We start from the raw sequence: 19,628 nt of genomic DNA, 5'->3' as shown, positions 1-19,628 counted from the left end.
CCATCATTTAAGCTTTGAACTACTGTGTGAACTAAAAATCCACCTTTTATCTTCAAACTTATTAGTCAAAGGAAGCTTTGAGGAAGTTGTATTGATCTCTTCTACTGATGGCTAGATTTCAAATGATACATGACATGCAGAGTTAAATAACATTTGAAGCTTAACTCAATTTTCTAGGCATGGACTCTTCATAGTTTTCTTCTTTTACATGTTCATCATTCTTATCTTTTCTTGAAGATTTGAATCCCACTCTCTTGCATAGATGTTGTATCATTCTCAATCACTTATTGGCATTCATGATGTTTTGTTATTGATGTATTCTTGAAGATGAAATCTTGCTTAGTTCTATCCTTCACTATCTTCCTATGGCTGTGTATAGAGTCTTTAACTGTATTTTTTATTTCTTGGACAATGTTTCTTGGACAAATCACCGTCCTTTGAAAATCAATTTCAATATTGGTTCATGCATGATTTTATTTATTTTTCATGCCCAAATGAACTCTCTCTTATGTTTCCATCACTGTTACCTTGTGATTGCATTTCTACCTTTTAATGACTATTATCAAGACTGTTGTAATTCATTGTTTTGACTGTGATTGTCTTTTGAGCTTCCTTTGAAAATTTTGAAACTACTCTATGCCTTTATTTGAACCTTATGTCCTCTGTTCTTTTGGAATCTATTTTTTCAATTTGACCTTTTGATATCGTACCCTATATGTTGGACTGTCTTTTTTTTGTGTTAATGGCCGGGTCCTTGCACTACATACTGGAATCTCTTGATTATACTTTGTCTAATGTATCTACAAGAAACCATTATTCATAGTATCTCTCTTCATTAGTGTGTTTGATGTGGATTGTTCTAAAAATATTTGATATGCTACAATATTCCCTTTGCTAGCATTATTTTCTTTGTCTTCGTATGCTTATTGTGATTGTGACAAGTTCTTTGTTGTTTTCTCTATGGTTACCTTTATGATGCTAATGGGTTGTGCCCCACAAATTAGGCTATTATCTTCTTATCAATGCTTGTTACTTCCTTAGGTCTGATCCATTCTTTGTCTTTGCAATCACTGTGATTTGTTCTAATACCTCTGTAGCTACAATACTTTCCATGCATTATGATAATAATGAAACATTTGCTGCTCTAAATTCTTGTAATAAGATGTTATATCTTTGACTGATATGAATATAGATGCATTGAATAAATCAAATTCTCTTTATAACAAGTTTTGTTTATGACAACTTTTCACTATGAATAGCTCTTCACATTTCTCATGCAAACCTTGTTTTATTGCAATCCTTCAAAACCCTATTGTCACCCTTTATCTCTATGATTAGTATCATGACCACATTTTGAATGCATTTTATGAGTTTGGACTTAGGTTACAAATCATTCTTTGTAAGCTTGTAGACTACCATCTTCTTCAATACCTAATTCAGACCTTTGACTATGTTCTTGATGTTTGAAAGATCTTTGATCCATGCTAGGACTAAGGAATTTTTTTGAAATACTACAAATTGGGTTTGCACGAATTTTATTAGGATTTTTCATTTTGCCTTTTTCTAATTTAAAATTATTTTTTATGAAAACCTAATTTGTATATCTCAAGATATGAACGAATCATGCCTATGGATGCTCTTAAAGCTTGTGAATTTTCTAATTTTCTAGTCATGCCATTGTCTTTGTGGCTGACCTTATTAGAATTGATACTTTGGGTTAACATGGGATTGTGTTTTATGTGATCCATAACTAATAACTGCAATCATTTCATGTGTAGAATATCCTTGTTGTTGTTGTTTAAGTGCCTAGACTGTAAGCTAATTCATCATTTTTCTGCTCTAATATTTGTAAAACATTGTCCTTGAAGCTCCGTGTGATCTCTTGGGGAACTCTGACACTGGGACAATCATAAATCCTAGACTCTAAACTAATCCTTTGTTGGATCTCTTTGACCTTTGGTACTATATTTTCAAAATCATTGTCTTTATAGAATTTGTTTCTTCCATTCTCTTTGTAACACTGTCCTTTTCATGAGCTACTCTATAAAGCTTTATTTTGCTCCATTTTGATTAATTTGTTGGCCTTGTACCCTGGATTGTGCATTTTACTTTCACATTAAACAATGGAGAGAAGTCAGTATACCCAAAAACAAGTCTCTGACCTAAAACATTGCCTTTTGTCTCTTTAAATAGCAATCTTATCAACATGTTCGACATCTTGAAAGCTTGAGACTATTCAAATAACTTTGGAAGATTTGACAATGATCTTTTATCATTGAAAATAATCCCCTCTTAATTTTTTGTATCTCTGTCTCACAATACATAATGGCTTATATCTTTTACACACATGATATTATGAGAATATGCAAATATCCCTAACATCAACTAAAACCTTATCAATAGAATGTGATATACTCTTTGTTATGGGCTTCTTTGCAATGCATGCAGATGCCAAATAAAAATGCATGAAACTTTAAAGACTTAGATCATCTCTTTCTTAAATCGTGATAACGTTTCCAAGAACTGACGAATTTGGCATACCATTTCCCTATATGTGCATGATGATAGGGAGATGAGGAACATGTTGCTTGACACTCAATATTCCTCCATTATACAAGTGAAAATATTTTTCAGATCATCTTTGAAAACTAGGGTTTGTTTTCTTGTGCAAAGGATTCAAGCTCAACTCAAAACCAAAAACAAAAACTAACTCAATCAAGAGCTATAGTTAAGGGGAGGTTTTTGAGTTTGAAAATCTCTTTTCTCTCAAAGATTAGACATGAAGCTTTCCATGTCACCATACCACATGGGATCACATGACTTTAAGAACTATTGTTTCCCTTTTATTACTATTTAATAAAATATTATTTCGTGTTTTATCTTATTTTTCAAAGCACCAAGAAGAGAATTTTTTTCTTTTTCCTTTTTTCTACACTTATCTTTTATATGTGTCAAGTATTTAATTAATTTTTGGACCTTTCCAAACCTTTATACAAGATCTATGATTCATTAGAGTTATTTTTTATACCGAGAGTGGAAAAAATAAGTAACAGTAGACATGGCAATGATATAATCACTTTGGAATGAACCATTGCTAGACATAGGTGGATGATTTTGTTCATGCTTGAAAGAGGCATTTTGACATATTTTATTTCTCTCTGGGATCATGTATAGGCCATGAAAGACTCCTAGGAATACGCTAATGAATGTAAAGGTGGAAACTATGTTTTTGGATATTTTTTGGAATTTTAGATGATAATGTAACTAAAATGCACCTATGTTTTTAGATTTTCTAGATTTTGATAGTGTATTGATGAAATTGCAAGGACTAGGCAAACCTAATTCCTAAGAAACTTAGAAGCACAAGGCTACAAATGGTCACCTAAGGATACTAATAACTACACCTTGACTTGAGATAAGATGGGGATTGATTGAATGTTTGACAAAAGTTTTGACACTAAGCTAGATTTATGAGCATGAGGGTTGAACTTGAGGATTGGTTGATTGGTGATGACAAAAGCTTAATAAGGTCTTGGTTTCTCAACAATATCTATGTTTCAATCTTTTGACTTGATATTTTGAGTTTCTAATGCTTCCTACAACGTAATTAGACTAAGGATGCTAATGCTTGGGAATTTTATCTTTCACTAAGGTGACACTAAAGAAATTTATGTTGCAAATTTGATCTTTTGGAACTGAGATGATTCTAAAAATAGGAAACTAGATTCATCTACAGACTCTAAAAGCTCAATTAGTCACAAAGATACAACAAATTTGGATCCCAATTGAGTGATTTAAAATTGACCCTTTGGATTATTGATTTGAACAATCAATTGTAAAATTTGATCTGGCAATTGCAAAAATTATTGTAATCAAATGCAAAAATTGATTAGTAATTGTGAGCTTGATTTAGGAAAAATATGAAAAATTATTTAGCAATTGTGAAACATGGTGAGGTAAAATGTGAAAATAGATTATCAATTGAGAAACTTTGTCCTAATTTAAAAATTTGAAGTTTGTGGATTGTTTTGAGGTAAAATTTTAGATAGATTAAGTGAACTAACAAACAAAATACAAATAATAAAGTACGGTTGTTTACTGTCTAATTTTGACCATCGTAATTATGTGTATTCATAGGCCAAATTTAGCCAAATTTTTCACTGGTCTTCAGATAGTGTTCACTTCCAAAGGACAAGGCTCATTGCATTGAAGTTAGGGCCACATCTTAAAAACTCATTCAACCAAAAATCTTCACACCTAAAGGGGTGTTCCACATCTGCAAGTCTTTTCTTGAGTAGGATAGGTAGGGGCCTCTAGGACTAGAAGGATGACACATTTACCCTCTCCCTGAAAAATATGAATAGATTATACCAAGCCAATGATTTCTATCTCTATGTCATGGGAGGTTTATGGCGAGTAACTTCAAGGTGCGATGCTACACCCTTGCACTAAAAATCATTGTAATGTTCAGTAAAAAAGGGTGGTCTCTTATTACAAAGGTGTTTAGTAAGGTCCAAGACTACCAGTGCCTAAGAAAAGAGTCCTTGAGATCTTGTTTGATACTTTCACCATAAAAAATAGATCCTCACTCATATGTGTCTTGCATCACCAGGGAACACATAGGAAATGACCAATGGGGCTTCACCAGCTAGACTTACAACTTTCACTTTTAGTCCTTTATATAGCTCACTAGATAGGTACACTTGAAGTTGAACCCTGGGGTGTTGAGGTCCCGAAGTAAGCCTCCTACTAAAAGAAAAAGTGGATGTGATTATGCATTTCTTGTGCACCCCAGATCTACGAAGGCAAGGGGAGAGGATACATGCATAACAATTTTGGTCCATCTAAATAAATGTGAAAGCCCACAAGAAAATCACACAATGGTTAATTACTTTAAGAATGTGAAGGATTTTATAACTACCAAACATATGAAAGCACAAAATGAGAAAATGAAATCCTACAAAGCACGTATTAGTAGTTTCAACTCCACTCCTTTTCCTACAAGAAAATTGTTACTAAGTTGAGGGGTCTTCATCAAATGAAGGATAAGCTACATAGAGTGAGTTAGTAACAACAAGAATAGCCCAAAATTAATAAAATAAAAATGATATAAGACATGTTATGAGTAAATTCCTTATGATTTTCTCATAGATTTGAAAAAAAAAAATTACTAAAAGATGATCTTGTATGAAAAAGATATGAGAAAATGAAGTTTTAAAAAGAAGGGGTGACTCCAAATAAATTTAGAAAATTTTCTATGATATATATAGAAAATAGAATTATACCAAATTATAGAGCATCGAAACAACTTTCTAACACATTATAAAGCTCGAAAATCTGATAAGTTATGCAAAAGTTATGCCCGTTTTCATAAATGTGGTAATTTTGAGTAGGCAATTGTGAAAATCCTAGTTAGCAAATGCAAAAATAATTTTGCAATTGCAAGATTATATGCAACAATTCCAAAATTTGTATATGACGGATGCACAAATCAATGAGTCGTATGTGAAAATCAATTATGCGAATGCAAAATCTTTAGCACTTGCAAAAACAATGACTTGTAGCTACACAACACACAAAAATCAGAGGTCAATAAGTTGTTTCTTCATGTCAAGTTCACCAGAATTTTTGCGAGGGAAAATTAGCATGTCAATTAGATCAAGAGGCAACAACAAAACCTAAAATATAACTAACAAATTTAGTCACAACTCAATATAGAAATAAAATTGAAATCAATAATAAAACAATATGAAATCACAAAACGATTAAACCCATGTTGACTTCAATATGCTTTCTCTCCATTGTCCTTCTTCTTGTGGGGAAATTGGCTTTGAAAGTTGCTCTTTGGAAGTACATGCAATATGTAAGCACAAGAATTATGAAGATCGTGGTTCTAAGATAATGGTTATTAAAAAGGGAGGACTGATGTTCAATTTATAGATTTGGAGATGTTTGGTTCGATGATTGAAATTGATTTGAAGATATGATTTTCAATGGTTGAGATTTTATGAGAGAAGCTGGTGAAAGACAATTACTCATTTTGACTGACTTTGATTGAGGGAACAACTCATTTGATTGACTAGTCAAGAGACATGATTGAGAGTGGAATTGAATTGATTGAGTAGTTTGAAAAAGTTGATTTCGAAAAAGGGGGAAGTGACTGGCTAGTTAGGAAAAGTGATTAAGAACTGACTGAGAGTTAGTGGCAGTTAGCAATTTCCACATATGATGTAGGAAATTTAGGATGAAATGTCATTTAGATTGAATTTGGGTTTTCAAAAATGTGAAATAAAATTGAAATTAGTGGAAAGTGAATTTGAATTGAATTTGGAGGGAAATTAATTTATGAGAGTTAAATGAAATTAAACAAATCTATGAAATTTATTTAATTAAAGGACATCATTAGATAATTAAATATATATTTTAAAATTATTTAATTATGGGAAGATAGAAATTAAATTTAATTAAACAATAAAGATCATTTAATTAAAGTGGATAATCAAAATTAATTAAATAATATGATTATTTAATTAATATTAAAAAGGGGGATGATTAATTGATTAAGAAATTAGAGAGATTATGAAAATGATGAAGAATATTAAGAGGAATAATTAGTAAAATTGGTGTTTGTAGGCATGAGGCAATTTTAAGTGTCTACAATTACTACATAATCCATGAAGTGAAGTGATTGATAATCATTAAAATATTACTAAATGTCATATCAACACATTCACTTTTGTTTTCTGGTCATATGCATAATGAGATGAATGGCTGATGCAATAATTATAATAAAAATATTAATCAAATTATCTATCCCTTCCAAGAATCTCAAAATAAAAATCAATTTGAACTGTTGATTATTTGAATTTTTTTCCCTCAATACTTATATTTATCTATGAGTTTTCAAAGTGTACTAGAGAAGATAAAAGAGGTCATAACAAATCAAAACTAGAATTTAGAGAGGCTCTTAAGAGGCTCCAAAAATTGGTTCTAGAGAAGTATTAGATGGTCTCTAGTAAATATTAGAGAACCATCAAATCTTATTTTAATCATTTTAAATTTTCTTTTATGAAAAACATCTCCTCGTCATTAGTGATCTGGACTATGGTTGGAGGAGACGGTTTTGGCAAAGTTTTTCTTGATTGCAATTGGATTTTTTCAAAGGAATAGCATTGAAACCTACTATGCTTGATTGATCCATGGCATATATATGTGTATTGTCTATTATTTTTTGGGATTAGGCATAGATTGGGTAGGAAATTATGGATGGGTGACTAGTTTAGCTTGAGGCTACTTTTAGGTGTTAGGAGGTAGATGCAACACATTATTTTTCTATTTTTGAAATCATCATGATCCTTAGTATATATTTCTATTTTTCTATTTTTATATATATACGATGCATACATACATACACGTACACGTACACATACACGTACACGTACACGTACACATACACATACACATACACATACACATACACATACACATACACATACACATACACATATATATGTGTATTGTCTATTATTTTTTGGGATTAGGCATAGATTGGGTAGGAAATTATGGATGGGTGACTAGTTTAGCTTGAGGCTACTTTTAGGTGTTAGGAGGTAGATGCAACACATTATTTTTCTATTTTTGAAATCATCATGATCCTTAGAAAGATTGATTATATATATTTTTCTATTTTTCTATTTTTATATATATATGATGCATAAAGGTGATCAAGTACAATATTTGCATTACTTTTAAATTATGTGTCTCCTTTGTTTTCATGAACAATAGTTGCAAGATAAATAAAGTGTGTTTATAAAATTTGTGATACATAAACATAAAACTAAAATCCCATTTATTTTTTTCATATTTTTTACAACTTGTAAATTAAGTTATAATAAAACTATTAGAATATGTACCAGCTTTAAAAGTAATCAAATCAACATTGAAAACAACTCTCCCAATTTAAATAACACTGATATTTTTAATCATATGTTAAAACCATTGAAATAAATTACTTAAAAAAGTGTCCACTATATCTCATACAATGAGATATTATTAAAGATATTGTGATGCTAAAAATACTGTCAATAATAAACAAACACATAGATGAGACAATTGGTAAAACAAAAAGAAAATGAAGATTAAGAAATACAAACTATGCTCTCTTGAAATGTCCCATCTTCCTCTAATCTCAAGGAACTTGAAGGTGTATGTAGGTGGCTCTTAGAAGCAATCAATGGCCATCAAGATGACAAATCAAGATATGAGTAGCTACACAATTCTAGATTAAATGCAAGGTTTTGATAATATGATATTGAAGTTATGATAACTATACTAAATACTCAAAATGAATTCACAAGAGTAATGATGCAGATTTAAACTAAGATACAAGGGGATTGATTGATCAAAATGAGGTGCATTTGTAGGATTTCCAAGGCCAATGCTAAGGTGGTAGGAATCGACGGTCAAGATTTGATATGGAGATATCAAAGGCCAGGATTGAGGAAGTTGGAAAATAGGTTGGAAGGAGATACACATGCCATCCTTGTGGTGGCAAGTGTCTAATAATCTCTAACAAATTTCCCACAAGAAGTCAAGTGTCAAAGGGGAGAAGGCATGTGGCAAAGGTGCCATGTGTCTCCAAGAGGGAATATCCAACCCATAGGAGGTTAGGATAAGGAGGTTAGGATGTGCAAGAAGGGATAGGGTTTGTTAGGCCCAAGATTAGACTAAATGGGTTAGGTTAGAAGGTGGTTAGGCTAGGTGGTTAGAAGTTAGGAGCCATGTGCTCATTTGAATTTAGAAATTCAAATAAATAGGAAATTGTTAATTAAACTCAACAAATTAATAATTTGTTAACTTCAATTAAAGGGAGTACAAGAATTGAATTTAATGGGGGAGTTATTAATTAATTTGGATTAATTAATCAAAAGGGGGGGGATATGAAATGAACTATATAAATAAATCATTTAGATTTATTTACAAGTAGATGAAATTAGGGGAATTAATTAAACTATTGTGAATTTAATTAATTGGGAAGGGTTGTCAATTAAATTCAATTAAATAATTGTGTATTTAATCAATTATCTCTAGACCATTTTTAGGTGTATACATTTTGCCCCTCTTTGAAGCGATGTGTGATGACACATTGGTTCAAAGAAAATTCGATTTCATGCGGATTAAGTTTTGATATGATGCCCCAGATAGTGCTTTGATAAATAACGATGCAAGGATGCCTCCTTAGGAGACGAATCAAATAATTTTCCAATTTTTTGAATTTTTTAAAAAATTTTGATTTTTTTGAATTTTTCTCAAATTTTTTAAATTTTTTGAAATTTTTGATTTTTTTTTTAGTTTTTTTAGATTTTTTAGATTTGATCTGATTTATCTCTTGATTAAATTTTTTTTGTAATCGCTGCCCTACTAGGTTGAGTAGCTGATTAATTTGATTTTGTAAACAAGAGGGAAAATGCATCCCACTTAAATGCCCCTTTTTAAGTTTAAATGGTAAAAGTCACTTTTACTACTCATCATTTGTGCACTTGATTTTTGAAAAAATTGCTCTAGGGAAGAAGATGGCGATCCCTTACCACTAACATAGATTTGAACGAGTTCGACGACATGAGCTTCCTGTAGCCTACGGTCCACCGGTACATACCCTGAGAAAACCCTCTTTGTGAAATTTTGTTGATTTGTGAAAAATTTAGCCAATTGAAAATCAACTTTTAGCATGTTTAAGAAAATGGGCGTGTAAAATTTTTAGCTTAGTGTTTTTGGTAAATCATTTAGTGAAATGGGTTTTCGGTGTTTTGAAAATTTCCTAACACTTTTGTTGCGATCAGCACCACGGGCACTGCCACTTTTGTCGAGAGTGTTGCGGATGATGCTGCAGGCACCGCTGTGAGAGAAGTAGGTGCTATTGGTGGGGGCACAAGCGCTATCGTTGGCGCTGCGGGCGTCGGTGTCACCGTCGAGGGCTACGTGATGATGTCTGAGGGCGCCATGGTGACCGTCGTGGGTACTGCAATGACCTCCGTGAGCGCCATGGTGACCACCATGGGTGCCATCATAGCCACCGAGGGCATCGCGGTGGCCGCCGCGAGTGCCGATGTCGAAGTCGGTCGGATCACAATACACTCCCGATGATGCGCACAAGTGGTCATATAAGATAATTTGGCATGTACAAAACAAATGTTGCGGTTCCGATGAGGGTGATTGATATTTGAGTGTCGATTTTAGCATGATTTCAATAGGGTTAGGATGGGTCTGATTGATGTTCGGTATCAAATTGAAAGAGATTTTTGATTTAGATACCCCTGATTGATTAAGATTGATGATTAGTTTAAATTATCTCGATTTGTGTGCCTGATAGGATAGGATAGGATAGGATAGATAATGACCTCATGATAAATGAGAGTCATTGATCGGTGCTCAATGAGATTTGATAGAAATCTCCAATGAGTGAGATAGATTGATAGGTTGACTGATTTGATAGATAGATAAATAGATGAAATGACATGTTAATATGATACGATTGCAGGATCCTTTTGGTGTTTTGCAGTCTCGGGAGCACTTCCCCAAGACTTGGATGCTGATACCTAGGTTGAGCTAAGCAAAGTTGGACCTAATTGATCGATGTGAATTATCATCCTTGATAGACATGCCCTAGTATATGATTAACCGGGGGCTATTGACAATATTGGTCGAGTGATGACACAGTGAGTACAACCCATCCATCTACCGACGGGTGAGATGACCGTCACTCCCGAGGATGTGTATAGGATAATGAGGATTCCAGTGATGTGAGAGCTCATATATTATGATCTCAATGAGCAGGGTGGTACTAACACACTCAGGAGAGTCTTTTATGATGAGGAGATCGGTAGATATGATATTGCATGGCAGGAGATGCTAGATTTAGGGCATGCCACCCTACCTATAGTTCTTGTTGGATTTGTCAGCGGCTTCCTTTGTCCTGATCACAAGTCAAAGGGATTATCTATTGGATGGGGTTACCTTCTTAAGCAGCTAGTGACACAGGGGACTTGGTTTTCGTGGGGGTCCTGCATGCTACCCCACTTGTACCATGATCTGCATAGTGGTATATCAGAGATCAACGATGTTATCAATATGTGTGACTTTAATATAGATATGGGCCTGGGAGCACTTACCTATGATGCAACCACTGACAAACATGGAGAGACCTATAGGGAGGCCCTATGTTTATGGATACCTAGGTGTTATTGTCTAGTGAAAGCTAGGAAAATCAGAGTATTGGAGGCAAGCCTTGGATGACCTAGATTTTGTCATATGTAGACCCTACAAAGATTGTGAAGTCTGGCTAGAGGATGCATTTGAGATGCTCTATGTCTCCCTGACATGATATCTGATAGGATCGACACCCTACATTATTGAGAGATTTATCTCCATGAGGGTGCTGAGGTAGTATGGCAAAGTGTTGGGGTTCCCATAGGGTACAACACATTATGCACGACGGAGACAGGATGTGTCCAACTGGGGTCCTACTATTTCATATGAGCAGACATATGTCGAGTATGCATCGTTGGGAGCACATGACTAGGACTACTTCCTGGCTATCATGGATGGTGGGATGACAGGTGATTGTTCGCAGAATTTCATGTCACATAGATTTCCTCGGTTATCATGTCCTGACGAGCCAGAGCCAAATTTTTATGATGATTAGGAGAAACCATGATGCAGGGCTCCAAGATGGAGGAGGGAGGGGAGGTGGGGATGGTGATGGAGGAGATGAAGGAGATGGCGGAGATTATGGAGGAGATGGAGATGGAGGAGACAAAGATAGAGGAGATGGAGATGGAGATGGAGGAGCTGATAGTGCGGTGGCAGTGGCAGGCATATCAAGAGCCTACAGTTCTAGGCCTCATAGAGTGTTACCTATGGACTGGGTGACCAAGGAGGTTAGATGAAGGAGGTCAGATTAGGTGGACTAGGTGCAAAAGGCACCACAATAGGAGGCACCATAGGTAGAGTAGGTATAGGTAGAGGCACCACATGTTGAGCTAGTACAAGTGGTGATAGAGGCACCTCGGTGGATACTCATCAGGATGTTGTCCCATCAACAACAGGCTTAGATTAGTGATCTACAGATCTAGGTGCAATAGTAACAGGGTTAGCTGGCCAAGAGAGATGCTTAGATAGCACAACTACATGCCAAGATTGCACAGGTACAGACATAGGTACATGCATAGATTTCCTCTCTCACGAGCAAGAGAGAGAGAGAGAGAGAGAGAGAGAGAGAGAGAGAGAGAGAGAGAGAGAGAGAGAGAGAGAGAGAGAGAGAGAGAGAGAGAGAGAGAGAGAGAGAGAGAGAGAGAGAGAGAGAGAGAGAGAGAGAGAGAGAGATACAACGATAGATGGGCACAAAAAGACAAAGGTATACGCTGAGAGGATCTAGAGGGTGGCCTAGGGTGCCACAACATTAGACATTGTTAGAGAGGTACACTATTATGCTCAGAAGACTGAGTACTATCGTCAACTATATTATGCTAGCGTTCTTGTTGCTTTATGTGCACCTAGTTATGTTGAGGTTTTGGCTCCTAGATCAAGGCATAGTCATACACATACTGAGAGTAGGGGGTCATAGGGCCACTTCAGAGAGATCCTCGAGGTGGGGGTCCAGGCAGAGGTGCTAGACCTGCTGCATCGGGATAGAGTTCTGCTCCACGTCCTAGTGGTCACACTAATACGAGACAATGATTATTTATGTATACACCTTTGTGATGAGACATGGTTGATTCCTATGATATATTTTTGAGATGTATCTCAAATATTTTTGTGATATCATTATACATTGGACCTCGATTATTTTTTATTAAATGAGATGCAATTGATTCTATATGATCTATATGGCTTATGATGTTATAGATGTACTTTCTCATGTGATGATGCGTTCTACTTTCTATACGATTATGCCTTGTATCTATATGATGGATGTATGCAGCTATTTACATGATGTCTGCTTTATGTTCTATATGATGATGTAGTGCATGAGATTTATTTATGATGATATGCAATGCCATGATATATTTGATTATGATGATGTATGACTATGGATGAGTCTATGATTTTATATGCGATGATATATGATGCTTATGATGAATGAAAATGCTTTATGTACTATGTGATGCATGTGCAATGAAATGCTTTCCATTTTTATGATGTTCTTTATGATTTTACTTATGCATATTAATATGAGATGGATGCAATGAAATGCAATGATGATGCAATTTTACAATATTTGTGATGATATGTGAATGCTTAATGTAATGAATGATCTAACTAGATGAATGATTTCCTATTGTGCAATGCTTAGGTGCGATGAAATGAACAAAACCAACTTAACATGCAGGCTGGATGGATTGTTTATTTTTGTTGATGTCCAATGTACCCAATCACTTATAAGAGAGATAACACCTTTTTTGAAGCTTCTGGACTTGGAAAACATGATCTTTCATGATCCCATGCAAAATGAAATGCAATCTACTTTAAATATGCAAATGCAAATGAAATGAAATGTTGTGATTAGACTTGTCACTTTGGTCATTTTCTTTTTATCATCATCGAGCCTTTAAAATGTGGCAAGCAAGTGAAAACATCAATGGTATAATTGAACCATGATGACCTGAGCACTGCTTCCCTGGGTTTTGATGTTGCAAGTTAGCACAAGCATCGAGGTATAATTGAACTTAGATGACCTGAGTGTTGCTTGCATAAAATAGACAATAATTAATCATTTATATGTGCCAATCTGAAATGTCCTCGATGATGCCTTGTTGATCATGTCTTGAGACAAACTTACACATATTAATTATTAATTTAAAATAATAAACAAATAAAATATCATGTTCCTTCCTCGTTCATCTAGTCTGAGACATCCTGGAGTCACTCAGAAAACATGAAAAAATATTGCAGTTGAACAATCATGTTAAAGTATTTTAAACCATTATTAAGAAGATATCATCCATTGATATGTGTTTGAATGTTGGGTTTGATAGTTGATGTTGTTGTGTTAAGCTTTGATTTTGCGTTCAACGTTGGATGTGTCTCACTTTTTGTTGTACCATTATTGTCTAATTATTGTAATTGTTGTCTGCTTTGTTTAAGCTAAAATGTGGATTTTGCCTCTAGTCCAGAAACAAATTTATTATGGATACACACGATGATCCAAGCCATGGTAAGACAACAGTGCTCAATTATGTACAAAAGGCTTTATGATGGATACATACAAATGCGATGGATGGATGCAGAAAGAAAGCATGAACTCATAGAGAGAAGAGCCAAGCTGACAGATACCGCCTATTGCTAGGTTTTCACCCTCTATTTTATTGCATTTTTCCAAAAAAAATTTATTTTTCACTGTTTTTGTTGTTTTTGTATTTTCTGCTTTTTCACTTTTTTTGGATTTTTTCTCTTTTTCACTTTTTTTTTGGATTTTCCGCTTTTTCAGACATAATTTTTTTTCAAATGCATTGTTTTGATAGGTTCTTCAAACTACTCGCCTTCTGGTGTTGACAATTTGTAGGTTCCAGATCCATATGCAACAACCATGACAAAAGTACCTAACCAGTTTGGTTCAAACTTCTCCTTTTTGTCTCTATCTTGCTGGTTGCATGAATTTTCTATTAAGACAAGATATCCCAACTAAAATACTCTCGACTTGAATTGGTGATTGTAGCTTCTCGCCATCCTTTGTTGATATGATTTTAAGTGATTAGAAGCATTTTGGCGATGCTTTTGTAGCAACTCTAGTTATTGCAACCTGGATACTCTCTGCTCCTCATCTGGAATGAGTCCCTTTAATGACACCCATAGAGAAGGTATCTCTACTTCAATTGGAAGGATAGCTTCTGAAATATACACAAGGCAATACGGAGTTTCCCCAGTGGGTGTACAAATGCTATTGCGATAAGCCAATAAAAAAGGATTCAACTAAACATGCCAGTCCCTACCAGCTTCATTGTCTGTCTTCTTCAAAAATTTTCAGGATTGTTTTGTTGGATGCCTCAGCTTGATCATTCCCTTGAGTATAGTAGGGTGTTGAGAATCTATGTTGGATTTGGAATTGCTCACATAGTTATTGCACATCTTGATTCTTAAAAGGTCTTCCATTATCAGTGATAATGGAGATGGGAATGTTGTAGCAATAGATGATATAATTGAGGATAAAATAAGCTATCTACTTTCATGTCAGTGTTTTTAGAGGCACTGCCTCAATCCATTTAGTAAAGTATTTTGTAGCAGTCAAAATGAAATTGTGTCCATTTGAAGATGAAGGGTGAATCTTTCATACCAGGTCTAGACCCCATTGAGAAAATGACCATGATTCTGCCAAAGGATGCAGCTCTTGCGTTGGTGCTTGTAACAAATTGTCGTGAATCTGACATTGTTTACATTTCTTGGCATATGTGAGGGAATCTCTTTCCATAGTGGGCCAATAATAACCCAAGCATATGAGTTCCTTGGCCAGTGTAAGACCACTTGAATGTGTGCCAAAAATACCTTCATGGACTTCTTTTAAGGATTTTTTGGATTCGTCACGTTTGAGGCACCTAAGGAGAGTAATATCCAGACCTCGTCTATAAAGGGTATCAACGATAATGGTATAACGAGAGGATTGATGGATAAAGTTTTGACTTTGGTGTCATGAGAGGTTTGGAGAAGGATATTATCTTTCAAGTAAAGATACGTCGGGCCATAATGTGAGGAATTAGTTTCAGCTATATTGTAGAAGATTTGGGTGTCAGGGAAATCATGGGTTGGATAAAAGAGTTCTTCGACCAAGAATTCATAACGCTCTTAATTCTCTTGAGTTTTATAGAAGAGATTCTATCATTGTCATGGCATCTGCTACTTTATTTTCATTTCTTGGGATTTGAACAAAAGTGATCTCCACAAAGTACATGAAATCATCAACCAGTTTCTTGTAGGGCATCGGTTTATTATCCTTTGTTTGGTACTTATCATTTATTGGTTTGATAACTAGCTGATAATCACCATAGATATGCAACTCTATGATATTTCATTCAATGGTCATCTTGAGGTCAATTACTACTGCTTCATACTCTATAGTATTGTTTGTACATGGGAAGCTCAGGCTATATGATTTAGGGATAGTGTGGCCCTGAGGTGTTATGAATAGGATTCCTGCACTTGATCCATGTTGTGTGTAAGAGCCATCAAAATATAGCTCCCAAGTCTTCTTGCTAATGGTGAGAACATCTGCATCACAAAATTCAATGTATAATGGAGTATAATCGCGCAGGGGCACTTCAGCTAGTTGATCCACAATTACTTGCCCTTTTATAGCTTTTCAATCAACATACTCAATGTCAAATTCACTCAACACCATGTCCCATTTAGCTAGTTATCTTTTTAGTGTTGCCTTGCTTAGGAAATACTTCGAAGGATCAATCTTTGCAATGAGCTTAACTGAGTTTGTGAGCATATAATATCACAACTTTTGGGATGCGAACACTACTTCTAGGCATGATTTCTCCATTGTTATGTAGTTCAACTCATATCCAACTAGAGTTCTACTGATATAGTAGATTGCTCAATCTTTTCTTTCATTGTCGTGTTGTGTCAGGAGAGCTCCGAGTGATACTTATGTAGCTGGATGTAAAGCAACAATGGTTTTCCTTCAATCAGTGATACTAGTACTGGTGGTGTTACTAGATATTCCTTGATTTGAGTGAAGGATTCCTCACATTTGTCATCCCATCTGAATGGAACATTCTTGTGCAATAAGTGAGTGAATGGATGAAAATGATCAACCAATTGTGCTATGAACCTTCTTATTGACTGCAATGTCCCTTGTAGAGAACACAACTGATTGATGTTCTTCAGTGATTCCATTTCCATTATAGCTTTTACCTTTGCTAGATCAATGTCTATTCCATGAGCATATATGATATATCCCAAAAGATTGCCTGATGTGACCTTAAAAGCACACTTCTTTAGATTCAGTGTCAACTTGTATTTCTCTAACCTGTCAAATATTTTGTCTCGAATTTCTAGATATCCTTCTCTGGTGTACGATTTTGATGGTATATCATCCACATAATCTTCCATGTAGGTATGCATCATATCATGGAAAATGGTTTTGATAGCTCTCTAATAAGTAGCCCTGATATTCTTGAGCCCAAAAGACATGATGTTCCAATAGAAAGTATCCCAAAGGCACGCGAACGTTGTTTTCTCCTGATCCTCAGGGGCGATCTTGATTTGGTTATTGTTGTCATGAGGATTTGCACCTGAGGCAAGCTTTAATTTCCTGCAATCCTGTGCCACACTGGACTTCTCTCAGGCTGTGGGTATCCTATTATGAGAGAAGACCTCCGGATTATAGGCTGACTTCCTATTTGATCACCTAATACTAACTTAAAACTGAATTGGAAAATGGATGGAAGGATATGCATAAAATAAAACTCTTGCTAAAAAGGTGATCCACCAATGACTGAAATGATCTAAAATGCTTACAAACTCACAAAAATGCTCAAGTATTGAAGCTATGCAATCTCACAACTTTGCTACTTATGCCTGCAAAAATGATTCTTATGAAAGGCTCTGAATTTTTGATGTATACAAAAAGGAGAACATTGAGGTTCTCACAATTTTGATGCAAAAGAACGAAAACACTAACATAAACCTGCACTATGACATAACATTCTTAGCATTCAACATTGAATAAGCGTGATGAAATAAATGATAAAACAATATTTTACCATAAAATTCACAAACAACACTTGAAAAACCAAGAATAATGAGGAGAATAACTTCTTTATTAAGAATCAAGAGCTATGAGCTATTTGCATTCCAAATTTGTAGAACTGCTTACAAAAATCTGAATATTACTCATGAGAAATATGAAAATGCTAATAAGTAATGAGTTACAAGAGCAAGGATCTCTGTTGCTGAACAAGTACAGACTCCAGAACTCTAGAACTCTAGAAGATAGAGTGAAAAACCAACACTTATATAAACAACCTCCAAAATTCAAAATTTAAATTTTGGCTCTCAAAAATATGTGATGTCATCTCTCCACCAAATCAGGACTCTAATTGAAAGAAAAAATCCTCCAAAACTGCATAAGGAGTATCCAAACTGAACACAACTCCTTGGGTCGAATTTAACTGAAAATCCCTCAAAATTAGCGATGAAACTAAAAGAATCAAAGAGTCAAACCCCTAAAAATGCTCCAAGACTGAAACTCAACCCCCCAGGACTCCTAAACTAAAAGTAAATTGACAATTAGGTGATAAATCACCTATTTTAATTCTACTTGTTGGCAAGGAACTCCAATTATCTCTTAAATACCTAGATTATAACTCAAAAATAACTCAATCTTCTCCTTTTGACTCATGCTTTTTGAGAGCACGTAGCTTCCTATTTGCATTGATAAATAACTTTTATTAAAGTGATAGATATCATCACTCTTTATAAATTTTCTACATCTTTTCAAAATCAATGTCTACAATAAGGAGTTTTAAAGTGTTTATATAAAATACTTAAAATGATGACATGAATCAAATAATAAAATAAAGCTTATTGTAAAATAAAGGCAAAAGCCTTATAACTGCTATTGGGCATATTTAGGGTTTCAACCCTAAAGAAAAAATGAAAAACTCTTGATCATTTGAATTTGCATTTCTGAGAAGAGGAAGCTGCTGCCATGAGGAAATTTGGAGTTTGAGCTCAAATGCACTTTGTTGTTGTGATGATTTGTTGAAGGATTTCAATAGAGAGAGGCATGGTAAGATCACCATTGTTGCATTTTTACTCTTTCTAATCTTCTTTGATTATGCTTTTTTTATTTCAAACCTACAAAAAGCGCTTTATATTGTCTCAATATTTTATTGTAGCTATCACTGCTATATGATCTTGTTGTTTAAGAATGAAACCTTGGTTGAGAATTCTCTTTCTTTGCACCCTTTTAGACCAGTGAAGGGTTTTTAAAAATTGTAAACTGGGTTTTCACTAGATCTTTTGGGTTTTTTTTTTCTTTATCTTCTAATTTTTGTAAAAAAACTAGCCGATTTGGCATTTGGGTTTTTGAGAAACTATCAAAACACGTGACTGTACTTTAGTTGAGATTATTGAATACCTTATATGCTACTCATGGATGCTTAAGGGCTGAATAATGACTGCTCTCAATATCTTTTACCCTATTTATGTATGCCTTAGATGCTATTACTCACAACTAATGAGATTTTAGATACTACCACTTGTTCATTGTTGAGATTATTCACATGATCTAGGTGCACTCAATCTTTCTTGCATGATGACTTTGAACATTATGTATTCTCACTGTTATAAGAACTTTTTTTCATTTTTCTTTGAGGACATTAATTTCCTTATGAATATTGGTGTTTTCATGATTGTTCTCTTTGATTGTTGTTGTCATAGTCATTGTTCTTTGATATTGTTGACTATTGTGCCATGATTGTGCTTCATATTGATTCTTTGATCTCTTTTTGGGACTCCATTGACTGCTCTGTATGTATTGTCCTATAGATGTGTGGATATTTTATGTTGATTGTCTTGTGATGCCTTAAAGATGCTATGTTCTTTAAGACCCTATCATGGAACTG

The sequence above is a fragment of the Cryptomeria japonica genome, chromosome 10 (assembly GCF_030272615.1).
Source record: "Cryptomeria japonica chromosome 10, Sugi_1.0, whole genome shotgun sequence".
Taxonomy (NCBI): domain Eukaryota; kingdom Viridiplantae; phylum Streptophyta; class Pinopsida; order Cupressales; family Cupressaceae; genus Cryptomeria; species Cryptomeria japonica.
The sequence above is the reverse complement of the archived record's forward strand: the minus strand, read 5'-3'. Positions refer to the sequence as shown.